This window comes from Lepeophtheirus salmonis, chromosome 5 (assembly GCF_016086655.4).
Source record: "Lepeophtheirus salmonis chromosome 5, UVic_Lsal_1.4, whole genome shotgun sequence".
Classification (NCBI taxonomy): domain Eukaryota; kingdom Metazoa; phylum Arthropoda; class Copepoda; order Siphonostomatoida; family Caligidae; genus Lepeophtheirus; species Lepeophtheirus salmonis.
This window is the reverse complement of record NC_052135.2, coordinates 28,427,345-28,440,507: the sequence shown is the minus strand read 5'-3', so window position 1 is coordinate 28,440,507 and position 13,163 is coordinate 28,427,345. Positions and strand designations below refer to the sequence as shown.

At 29.4% G+C, this 13,163-nt stretch overlaps 1 long non-coding RNA gene across 1 annotated transcript; it reads right to left on the bottom strand.

The window, feature by feature from the left end:
• Positions 1–1,073: 1,073 nt before the first annotated feature.
• Positions 1,074–1,478, bottom strand: LOC121118853 (uncharacterized). The gene is made up of 2 exons (XR_005864589.2): positions 1,332–1,478; positions 1,074–1,273 (listed from the first exon to the last, which is right to left on the bottom strand). It is a non-coding gene; the product is annotated as an uncharacterized lncRNA (long non-coding RNA).
• Positions 1,479–13,163: the final 11,685 nt, after the last annotated feature.

The window sequence follows — 13,163 nt, the reverse complement described above, 5'->3', positions numbered from 1 at the left end:
AAAAGTTTGTTCTTAGACTAAGTATCAAGATATATTCAAGGTAGCAGCGTAAAGAATAAATTTTCCTGTTTAAAAAAAAAATTAAATAGTATTCAAAAATAAACTGAGCTTCGTCTGTTGGTTTAATAAAAGTCATTTTAAGATGCCAGGATCTAGGAAAAAAACAAAAAACAAAAACATTGCAAAATGGACCTTTACGTAATAAAAGGTTAAAATATTTTTTCCCAGGGCTTCTTCCTCAAATTTCTTTGGAGTGTCTTTTTTTCTGTGTTTCGTAGATACTTTAATAGTTTCGTAATTATTTACAATTTTTTTAATTTATCATCAAGTTTTCAAAGACTGTTTTTATGCTTTCTTATAAATGATTACTCTATGCATACCATGATACCATTTATTTATATTCAACTTAATATTCATGTTTATAAAATATTAATACCTTATATCAGTGATTCCCAACGGGTTATTTTCTATTTAAAAAAATCGATGTTCCCCTAGCTGCTCCACAGTGGATGAAAAGGCCAATCAATCACTAAGATAATCTTCTTTTTGTCCCCTTTTCCTATATTTTATATACATATATATCAACATGGGCCTCTATTTTCAGACTTTAAAACTCAACTATGTTCATTGAACACTTCCAACTAATAATATTTAACTCTTAAATTACTACAATGTTTAACATCCATTTCTAGAAAGAAAACCAAAGATTTGCGTCAATAGGGCTCAGTATTATGTACCATAACAATTGCCTCAATAGAGGAACTTTTTCTTTTTATACAAAAAGTCTACTATATGAACACCAAATTTCTCTTTTACCAGATGATTTAAAAAGGAAATCTTCTATCTATGTATGCTATATCTATTGTACATATTAGGCCCCGAAAACTATATTATCTCTTTTTAACAATAAAGATAATAATTTGGAGATGTAAATACGAAGTGAAATAGATTATTTTGTCATCAGTGACATTGATGAATGGATTCCCACACTTCTTTTTCTTCCATTGCTTTAAGAAAATAATACGTAGTAGGGTGTATTGTATTCTTAATATAAATACGTATTATCTAGAGAATTATAGAGAAATTTATATATACTTTTATTTTGTAAATATGTACATAAATAACCCTATCCATTCAATTTCCTACATATTTATACGTATATTCGGGATGAAAAAGAGGTCAACAGGAGTTTTCAATTAGCAGACGCATCTTCAGTTGTGATTGCTGTATGATGATTATCATTACCGTCATACGAAGGTGTAGAGAACAGTATCTACGTAATTTTAAACATAAACTATTAGAACGATTAAGGAATGAATTATATATTATACCTTAGAATGTATTCTTATAGAGAAAGTTTGTCACGATATCAACATTTTTGTACCAGTTCTTCTGGTATCAAAGCTTCATACTTTTTGATACTTATTTGATTAAAATTATAAAGCAAAAATGTCATTAATGACAATTCACATGCACATGATCTGCTGGTATGTAAAAAAGGAATGTAAATCTAAAAATTAAATGCGTAACACTGACAATTTGATTTTTTTTTGGAAGGGGGGATGGAGGGGGAGCACCTTCTCTGTCATGAACCTGTTTTAGATTAACAACATTCAGCTATGAGAGGACAAGGAAGAAAGTTGACAAAAATATAACTCCGTATCTAGTAAAGACATAAACAGGAATCACCCAATGACGAACAATAATTTTACTCCGTGTGCAACAAGGAATTACTCTTATAACTCTTCTACAAATTATTATTCGGCAATAATTAAAACTCGTACTTTATACTTAAATATTCCTCCTCAAGAATAGTAATATCATTTTAGGAAAAAAACACAACACCTTATAAATTGCCCAATTGAAGAAAAAGTATTGCACTCGTTTTAAGTATTATTGTTGACAACTTTAGCAAAGACCAAGTATAAGAAGTACTCAGCAAAAGTTACATGATTCTTGATTAATAAGGAGGTGTTATAAGATCCTGCAAAATGAGTTTTAGATCCAAATCAATACAAATTACATACATATATTTCTTAGCTTTCATATAATAACACGTTGACAGTTTGTATCAATCCAACACTTGTTCCATATATTTTCATATTTACTGAAACATTCATAAAATCCTTTTTGTGCTAGGTACTTTATGATTACTTACAAGCATTCTTACAGACAGCCAAAAAAGTGGCTTGCCAACATGTTCCTTACTTTAGGGAACAAATAAAGTCAGCTGAAGCTAAGCTCGACTATATCTATTGAGGATGGGTCCATGTACTTTTGTTTGCCCAAAAATGGTTTTAACAGCTGATGAATTTAGGGTATTTATGCGTGCAAATTAGGCCTCTGTTTGTGAAAAAAAATATTAACATTCGCAATTAACATTATCTTATATTGGGTCCTGGTGAAATAATAATTGGTACACATCTGACCCATCGTTTTTGAGAGACCATGATCTTCATAAAAACATGTTAAAATGGTGGTTTGAGATGTGTCAAATATTTATTTGCTTTCCCTTGAGCACTTATACTACCATCATTATTCAATATTCGCCATGGCTCCTACTGATTGATTAAAATCGCAATTTGCAATAAGATTCATCATTCCCATTATTATGGTCCTCTCTTCTCTTGATATACTAACTCGGGATATGGATAACTTTATTTTCCAAATAACTCTTTCATAATGGTGTTGATTACAAAAGATGTTCTTGGTCTTCATAGTACGCTGGAGTAGCATAGTTTTGCAAAAAAGTTTAACATCAAAATGACACCCCCAAACTCAAAACCTGTGACATCTGGCTTTCAGAATCTGTTGAGAATAAAATATTCCAGGCAAGGAACCATAGTTTCAACTTTACATTTCTTAATGTCGTCAAAAATATGATTTTAAACCCCCTACAAAATAATTTTTCCAATTTGTTGAAGCCTCTGGTCGCCATATGATTAAATATTTTTCCACAAACTATGTATGATATTATCTTGTAGATATCACTCTCAGTTCTCAGAATTGCTATAAAAATTCACATGTGGGGTGTTATATTAATTTTTAACATAACAAAACAAAGGATAATAAATGTGCATATTTAGTATTCTTTGTTTATACATTATTATATTATTAATTAACAATGTCAACTCCAGCCATCTTATAACGTAGTTAATGCGCACTGTAAGTGGAAGAAAGAGTAAATCCAATTTTAAATAAGGAAATTTACACACCATGTTATTTGATTGTTTTTTGGTTAATGTAGTAACCACTAAGAAACAAGATCAAAATGCACATTATGCCAAGGTTTTAGTGGCTTATTAGAGAAAGCTAGCTTGAGGCCTCTCTCAGAGAAGCAAATTCGATTTCTTTTTCAGTTGCTACATGGATCATAACTACTGTCTTCCATTTTCGATCTGCAATTCCTGCTGTTTCTTCCTGAGGAAGCAGGCTGAGCAGGGAAGTTCTACCTCAAAGCTACAACCAATTGCAGCAGCTTTTAAGTTTTTGGAGGTTATCGATTACTTCAACGACCTTACTTTTACATTTATCAGGTCGGCAAGTCAAATAAAAAAACCTTCAATTCTCCTGTTCCAATCGGCATATCCAAAACACTCCTTGACAAATCTCTCAAGGTTCTATATGCAAACAAGAAGTCGAAAAACGGATCTGACATAACTTCCATCTGACAGTAAGATCTACTAATATTTTCGCAAAAATATCCCGAAAAGGAAAAGGCTAACATGTCAATGTTAGCCCTAAGTAACCTGAGCCCATCTTTTTTTTGGGTAATGTTGTTTGATATTTTTGTTGGGATTCTTTGGTGATTAAGAGGCTGTTTTTGACAAAAAAACAAAACAAAAAAAAACTCCTTATACTTCTCTCTTTCTATATCTGTCACCTTGTCCATCTCCTCTTCTCTTCTTCCTCTGTCTCTTTTTACCTCCCTCCCTCTATCTCTTTCCTTCTACCTTCATTCCTTTTCTTATCAACCTCTATTCAGACCTGCTACGCAAGCACCCTCTACTAGAATATAATATAATCAAATAAAGTTTAAAAAAATGTCTTTATATTAAACTCTACTACCTTCGTGTAATACGTTAATTTGTAATAGATTTACAAAATGTGTCGTATTTTTCTTTGTTAATCAATTGGTAACTTGACATAAGATATTTATATATTTTTTGCACTATATGCAATAAGTAAAGCAATATAAATCCATGACGTGAGAGATGAAAAGCACGAAATCCATCACTTTCTTCATTGTACATACATAATATTTATATACATCTTCAGAATTTATTTGCTCTCGAAATAATAAAGACAAATTAAAATTGGATTCTTCAAAAAAGGCTTTATAAAAGCAAATAAACAATTGCTACTGGTTTAATTAACCTGATTTTATTATTTTTCTTTTACAAAATAAAAAAAAGAAATATCCCATTTACCTGCAATTGAACATAAGTTTACGTGCAAATCCTTTAATAGGCTATTTTTGAATTTTATGGGCAATGTTCAATCCTAGAACCTAAATAATTATGAAATCAATACACATAGACTCTCTGTGGAAAGTGCTGAACTTCTCTTGGTTTACAAGATTGAGGAAAAACAGTGATTTCTGGCCGCTGAGGATCTAGTGTGAGTTCAAGAAAAAGACTGGTCATGACTTTATTGACAGATTATTTATGGGACCATTGGAGCTATTTAGGGGGGATGAAAAAATGTGGTAAATACTGGAGACAGATGGGTATGTCGTGGGAGTCCATTATGAATGACATTCTACATACCATGAGCTCTAACGAACCTCTTAACTATAATCCAAGGTTGAGAAGTCGTGACGAGCTTTTAAGGGAAGGAGGACTAATTTCTGTTGGTCAATATTTAGCTCGTGGAGATACGGAGCTAGGTAATTTCTTGTTATTGAGTAGAACCAAGAGATTTGTCTTAAGCTACTCTTCTAAAGCTAGTAACTTCGAGCCTTAAACACCCTTCTTCATAGCAGGGGAAGCACTCTCTAATAGTAAAATAAGGTCTGCAATAATCGGCGATAACATGGGAGTGTCGTATCTTATCGTCAAAAAAATAATGGAGAGGCTGGACCTGAAAGAAATGGTTAATGTGTTAAACCCAAAAACAATATTAAAAACTACATAACAGATTCCCATCAAAAATGGTTGGGATACCGATTGGCCACCTCCTCTTTATTTAAGAATAAATCAAAACAAATGCTTGGGTCTAGAATTTGGTCTTTTGTGTAAAGAAAACATCGATACCTCATTCCCTTTATTTTATTTTAACTCAAAATTGGATCCAGTTGTTAAAATGGTGGACTGTATCATAAAGTAAAAAAAATGTATGGCCAAGAACCCAGTGCTTTAGACTGGCTTCGAAGTCCCAAGCAGAACTTGAAGATTGAATGTATTCTCTCTAAAGTCCAGGAGATAATATATGGGGTTAAAAACAAAATGTTGCATATTCCACCAAGGCTGGAAGAGTATGTACTCCACTCAATGGAGATCCTAGAAGCCATCTCTGCCTAGTCAGAGATTACAGGAAAATTATGAAGCGTGTATAAAGGTTACTGACGGACCTGGGAATCCTCTATATCAGAGGGACTCGGAATGTCTAGTTACTCTGTCATTAATTATCATAAGTGAACTAGATTCCCGCGCTGTGACGTCAGAAAGAGAAGGGAAAACTGAAGGAAAGAAAATGAAAAAGAGAAAATAGAATTACTACAGTGCATTTTTTTTTGACTGGAGGGCAAAGGGGGGGGGGGCAGAATTTCCATAAAATTTGTGGCTATTACTATTAAATTTGCATAAATTATAACATTAAATATGTATATTTTAAAAATGTTTTATTGTATATGTATATCAATTCACATTCTGTAAAATATAACTTTATTTGTCCAAAAAAAAAAGTTATTCTTGTAACACAAAACTTAACCACTTTTTTTAAATAATATATAGAAAAAGAAAATTCAAAAAAAAAAAAAAAAGTACACACATTTCCTCTTACAATATAAAGATTTAGAGATTATTTGTCCCGTCATTGGATATTAAAGTTGTATTATAAGTACACTTGTAGTAGTTTGAAGACACTCTCCTAATATGTCACTTTTGAACATAATATAAACAAATAACCTCTTCACTCATTCAGTACAAAAACACAACTCTTTATTTTTAGTAGGACATTTATAAATTAATCATAAAATAGGACAAGAAACAGATCAACACACACACGTAAACTTCAGAAAATAATAATAATTAATAAAGATAAGAGGCACCACACATTCAGGACAAAAGGAAAAGTCTTTAAAAAAAAAAAGGATTAAAATATATACAAGGACTGTGCTTATATAAAAAGGTCTCAATTAAATTTTGGTGTAAAAAATGTGAATATATCAATTCTAGATTGACTAAAAAATATCCAAGGTTTTTTATTACATTTCAAATCGAGGTTTTTTTTTAGATATTTAATGATCCATAACCGAAAATGAAGCTTTAAGCTGTTTAAGGGGAAGAGAGGGGAAAAGTTTGGAATATATTTAGTATGTACTTAGAAGGTATATAAATATATACGTTATATATAAGTTAATTTATATAATTCAAGGGGAAATGGTTTGCCAACTTCCTAATATCATTTTTTTTAAATTGTTCCATAATAAATCTTTTCATTTTTTTTAAATGTGTGTGTAAGTTTGTATAGGTATAGGGATTGTTCAAATCATTAATATAAAAAAACTGGTTGAACTATTTTAAACGATATATTTATGGCACTTGTGAAAATTAAAATGCAATCATTCGAATTCTATGTAATGTTATATTTTCCGTCGTAAACTTATATGTATGGCTGTAAATCATAAGCATTTTCTAAAAAATAACATGGAAAATTTAAAGAATATTTTATGGAAAAACAACTGAGCCTTCATGAGTTTTATTATATTAGCTACGAGCATTTGTGAAATTAAATGACAACATAAGTTCCACTACATATCAAATAAGGACATATGCTCCGTTTGAATTCTAATAACAATAAGTCCAACTGGGACTTATATGTACTTATAACTTCCTCAAAAATATACACCCATACTTATATTTTCTCTCCTCAAGAATGAAAGAATAATAATAACAGTTTTGGAAAATAAAAAAAACCTGTTTCGGTAGCCGACAACAACAACAAAATTTGCAAACTAAAAATGCTTAGAATTTACAACTTTAATTACACATATGTTGACTTCTGTATGCTACCTATGGATTTAAAAACGGCTTGATCAATAGTCCCGATTTTGTCGACTTTTTATAACACTTATGTTGAACAAAAATTACTTTTTCTTTTCTTAAAATAACTTCTTTCAACTTTGGCACTCTTGTGAAAACTTATTTTACACAAAAATATTGGTCATGTAGTATTTGACCATTGTATAAAATGTAAAGTGTCTAGCTTATAAATGAGACCACTTTAAGGAAAATAGAGCAACAAATATATAATTCGCATGTCAATCGTCTCATATACCATAGGTATATGACTTTGGTCATTTTCAAAGCCCTTGTGTTTGAACAATACAAGATTTATAATACAAAAAATCCAAAGGTATTACATATGATGTATTTATTGTAGATATGAGCTATACATAAGCTGAATTTATAGACGACACAAAGACGCCCTGGCACAAAAATTATCTTATGTTAAGTTCAATAGTAAAAACTATTTTTAAAACGAAAGAAAATATTTAAATACTTTTCAGATAGCCAACATCAACCAAACTTGGAGCCTGAAAGTGCTTAAGATTTACTACCCTTTCTATACATATTTATTGAACAAATTAATTTGTCCTTATCCAATAGAAGATAAAACAAAAATTATTTTGTGTTTCTCATGACATCTTTACATAAAAGGATTTTATTTTGTATTCCACATATAAGATATATATTCCTGAATCTATCTTATACCTTCCTTCATAAGGACATATGGATCAAGATACTGTAATATATATGTATGATTTATAGATGTAGATTTATAAGGTACGTCAAAAAAACTATAAAAACTAAATATATCTTAGATATTCTTGACAGCTCCATAAAAAAAATCATATTTCTAAAAAATGTCCTTATATTTATTTTGTGGAAGGTTGAGAAGATAAATTTGAAGAACGAGGTGGTCCACGCAATAAAATAGATGTATTAACTTTTATATTGAATTTCTTATGAGTAAACTTACATTTTGATTAATATTCTGCATACGATATGATCTTTATCTCTCTTGATTCCTTTTCAGTATATTACTTAACTATATTTTACACGATAGAAGGACAAAATATAAATAAATATATATATCTAAGAACAAAGTGTCAAAATAATAAATATTCTTAGATTGCCATAGAAAATGTTGTATGTATGTTATATAGAGTAATATTATATTGTGGATTAAAGATAAAATAATAATTATTCCCAAATATTGTTAACCCTTAATGTAATAAAATTAGTAAGTTCTTCTTTTTCTAAAATAAAATATAACAACATTAAAAATTAAGAATAATATAAATACTATATATTCTATGGGATCCATCTAACTAAGTAATTGTTTTTGAAGTTTGTGTATCAAATCTACGCAGGTTGAGTCCAATGAAGAATTTCTCCAGTTCTCTTTGACCACTGAGCTACGGCGCTCCATTTATTTCCTAATAAAAATGCGTTATACCAACATTGTTAAAGGTTAATCATTAATCAACCTGTCGTAATCAATTAACATATTTAAATTGAACGCTAGCTTCATTTTCTTTCCCCTTTGAACAATTAAAAGTTGGGTAATAACACATAAGAAATAGAGAAAAAAATAAGCTGAACCTTATCTATCTCTTTCTAAATATAGATAATTTACTTTAAGCAACAATGGAATTTTATTCTAGGCAGCACTTTTTTGGAATTGTTCTTTGTACATATATAAGGCTCCATACCAAATCTCAGACCAATTAATTAAGTTTTAGTCTGCCTCATTTGTATATAAAATTCATACAGCTAATAAGCATATTGCTACTTTGTCTTTTCAGCTTAACTGGTCTTTATAACGTAGTTAATTTATTACTTTGTATTTCATCATTTATGTTTTTGTGTGTTTGCGTATTTACTTTTGTAATTTTAACATGGGATAATAAAATCTATTCAGCAAATACATATGGATCAAGATAGCTACATCAGTGTTAACAAAAGTTGCCACACAGCATACATAATTCGTTTTTGTATGTGTTCTTCCATAAAACAAACTTCCCACCCACCCCCCCAAAAAAAAAATATATATTTGTTAAAGATTTAGTGGTAAGACTTGTGTGACTGTGTAAAATTCAATCATGTCGCAACGATAGTGAAGAAGGCTGCCCCAGGACTGTTTAGAGATATGAAAAAATACTGTAGATGACAAAAAAGTAACTCCACTCCTAAGCCAGAAACTTGTTGAAGAAAAAATAAGAAATTTGTATATTCATGGAATTGGGATTATTAGAAACAAGAATTTGTCCAAGAGATCCGCATTTATAATAAAAATAAAGAGTGTCATAACGGGGTGAAAGAAGAATGAAGATCGTAGCCGTTGACTTGAAAATAACAAGATTGTGTTAAAAAGTGACATCAAGAGAGAAACATGAAGCAAAAAGGTTAACCTGACACAAAAGCAGGATTCAAATATTATTTTAGATTGAAGCATACTTGGAATAAAATTATTTTTGAAACTTAGTTCCTCCATGCCGACTTTGGCATTCGGCTGGACTGTTATTCAGAAAATATTTATCGTCACTGATGTTTATATAATTTGTATTGAAAACTTTTTCCATATTTTATGAAGTAATTTTTGTGAACTAAGTATTTGAAAAAATACAGATTGCAATAATACTATTTGTATATTGATTTTACACAGAAAATTTTGTTTCAACACTTGCAGTAGGGAAAATGAGCCTCAAATTGCCTGAAATTAAATTGTCATGTATGTTATAGTTATGTTATACCAACAAAGCCTGACGAATGTTGCTTTTTATTGTATTACAATATCACTCTATTTCTTGCTAATTCATAAGAATAAGAGAATCAAGGGAAAGTCCCATGCTTCAATAAATTCCGATTCTAAGACAACAACATTTTTTAAATGACAAACAAAGGTTTTCCCATAAAAAAACTTCCTTTAAGTAATTGCTTAGATCAATGGGTTCTACAGACATTTCCTGCAACACTTTTCTTCGAGAAGATGTAAAAAAATGATTAAATAACGCTTTTATCGAAAATGTGTTACACCTTACAGTTAGGGGTTATTGTTTTGTTTCTTATATCATTTCAAATTTAATACAATTTTGAAATGAATTGATTTAACTAAGGAATATATGTTTATGTATAATATAGATAGATAGAAAAAAAATCTAAGTTGGATTATTTGTCTTTGTATAAAATGAGAAAAAAAAACTTTAGCTTTGCCAAGTCATACCTCATTAGTAAGAATTTAGATAATATTTACCAAATAAGGAAGGATGATATCTCAATATATTTTCCTTCAATTTTCGATAATGGTTTACTCCTTGAAAAAAAAAAATATTGTCAAAGCATATTTATAAATCTGTACTTCATACTGCTATTAAAACCTTAAAATCAAAGTTATTTGGTCATAATGTATCTAAAACATTTTAATTCCTTTTAAAATATGTATTAATAATTATATTAGACATGTTTATTTGAAGGTCAATTGAAAAGTAACAAAATGGTTCAAGTATTCAAAGGGTTAATTTTTTGTAAAATATATAGAATGCACATTTGACCTGTTCAAATTTAACTTTTTTTTCAAACTTTTTAATATTTAATACATTTACATATACGTCAAAATAATAATAACTTAGGAGAGTACCTAAAAAGACATGTGAAAAAATAAAAAAACAAGCATTTTTTAATATCCAGGGTAAATTTACCCATGGGCACAAAGAATAGATTGTATAACATAATTATACTAATTAAAGCACAGTTTATTGGCTCTGATTTGATACCTATATCAATGCTATACAATAAGCCATTGCGAAGCTATAGTCAAAAGAATACAAATAATCACATTTTTTAGCCTTATTTTAGAGGCACAAACAATAATTTTTCAAGGCCCATGCGACAGGCATAGCCGCAATCCAAAATCCAAATGACTGCTTAATTTAGTTTCTTAGAGAACTGGAAAAAGTTAAATATTAAAAAGATTGAAAAAGGAAGGGGAAAAAAATAAATAAAAATGGAACTAGTCTAATGCACATGGTATGAACATAAATTTTGCCAAAAATTTATTGTAGACCTATTCAAGATGATATCTGTTCTTCATATTATATAATTACTTACAAATTTCGAACTTTCAGCAAATTGATATTATTTATAGCAATAATTTTATTGAAATCCATTCAATGACATGATCGAAATCTCATTTGCCCTTTGTAAAATTTATTATTTTATATGGCTGATGATTTATTCTCACTTTCCATATGAAAAGGGGTTGTTTATGCTTTCGTTCTTTCTTTTTATAATTTATTAATACAATTAACTCTTACAAGGGTTCTACTCATTATGACAAGTACATTAACCCTTATAAATACGACAAAATTTATCACTTTTTAAATTATTCATCAATATATATAGTTATTTGGTTTTCATTATTTTATGTTAATCTAACTACAATATGTGATTGTACAATATATATTTATAGTTATTGTTTCTTTTTTATACTAAACAACCCTTTAAACACATACATATATTTGAAAAATCTTAAAAATTGCAAAATTTTAGGGATTTATCCGTTTCCAAATTTTGACTTTATGGCCGGTCCTAAATTTAAGGGAGTGTCCAAATTGGACGCAAAAGACATTCTATAGATAATCTTTACAAATTGACCTCATCATAGATATGGATCCGTGGATGTATCTGGGCTTTCTTAGGGGCAATTTCATCCCATGCTTTCTAGAATGATAAATACTATAATTAAGTGTTCATACAGAAAAATAATGGCAAACTATAATTGTAAATGAAATTAAATTGAGTGTTTAATGAAGGAATCCAATTGTTAAACGGATGTATGTAATACTGTGATTAAATTTATGGTTTTCAAGGACTGATAAGATGGACGAGATGTTAAACAGGACCTATTTTATTTTCCATATCTAAGATTGAAACAACCCTACAAATCGTTATAGAAAAACTTTATATAAAGTATATCAATCCTTTGATTGACTCTTGACATATATTTATCGAACTTGTTCTAAAAGAAAAAAGAACTATCTGAGTTTATTTCTTTATTAAGGAACCTTTTTTTATCTCACAAAAAAAAAAAAAATTATATCTTTTGATAGAAAGTGATTGAATAATTTTGGATTAATGATTCAGTTCGCTATCATTATTTATAAAATCATAATTGAACCACAAAAATGACTATGTCTTTATTATAAAAAAACAAAAAGTAGATATTGTGATATCTTAATTGTAGAACAAGAAAATTGACTTCTCATCTCTTGTACTTTCTTCATTTATACGTCTCTCAAGTTCAATGTTATCTAGATTAATAGAACTTTTTTAAAAAATTATGTATGGTGCATTTTTTCTGTATAGCCATTCCTGAGTGTATCTTAGGACTACATAGATATTTGATCTAAGAAATAACCATATAATCGAGTGTGTACGTTATGTTAGAAAAGAAAAGGAATTATATTTATAGTGATTTTTTTAAAACAAAAGTGGTGGAGGGGGAAGGTGCGTTGCTTAGATTCTGTATTATGATTTGCTGAACTGAGTAACGTCACAAGTATACTACGGACTCAGACATTAAAACAATAATATAACAACGTGCTTTAAGAATTTATTGACCCCTTTCACTCAGAAAAATTAAAACTCAAATTTGGCCTCTAACGTGGAAAAATCATTAGTGTATTCATATACACCTGAATCTACAATGTCTTCTCTATCCACTTGTTTGACTTTCTTTACTCTCTGCTGCTTCTACAGTATTGTTTGCATTAAGGTTAGAGTGAACGGTCCGTGATCTTTAGGACTCGTCCCATTTGACTCCTTAGTTAACTTTTATAATGAAACAAACATTAATTATATATATCTATCTTATTAAATTTGTTAAAAACTTTTAGCGGAGTCACATCTCCTCCTTTACTAAGTACACTGATGATT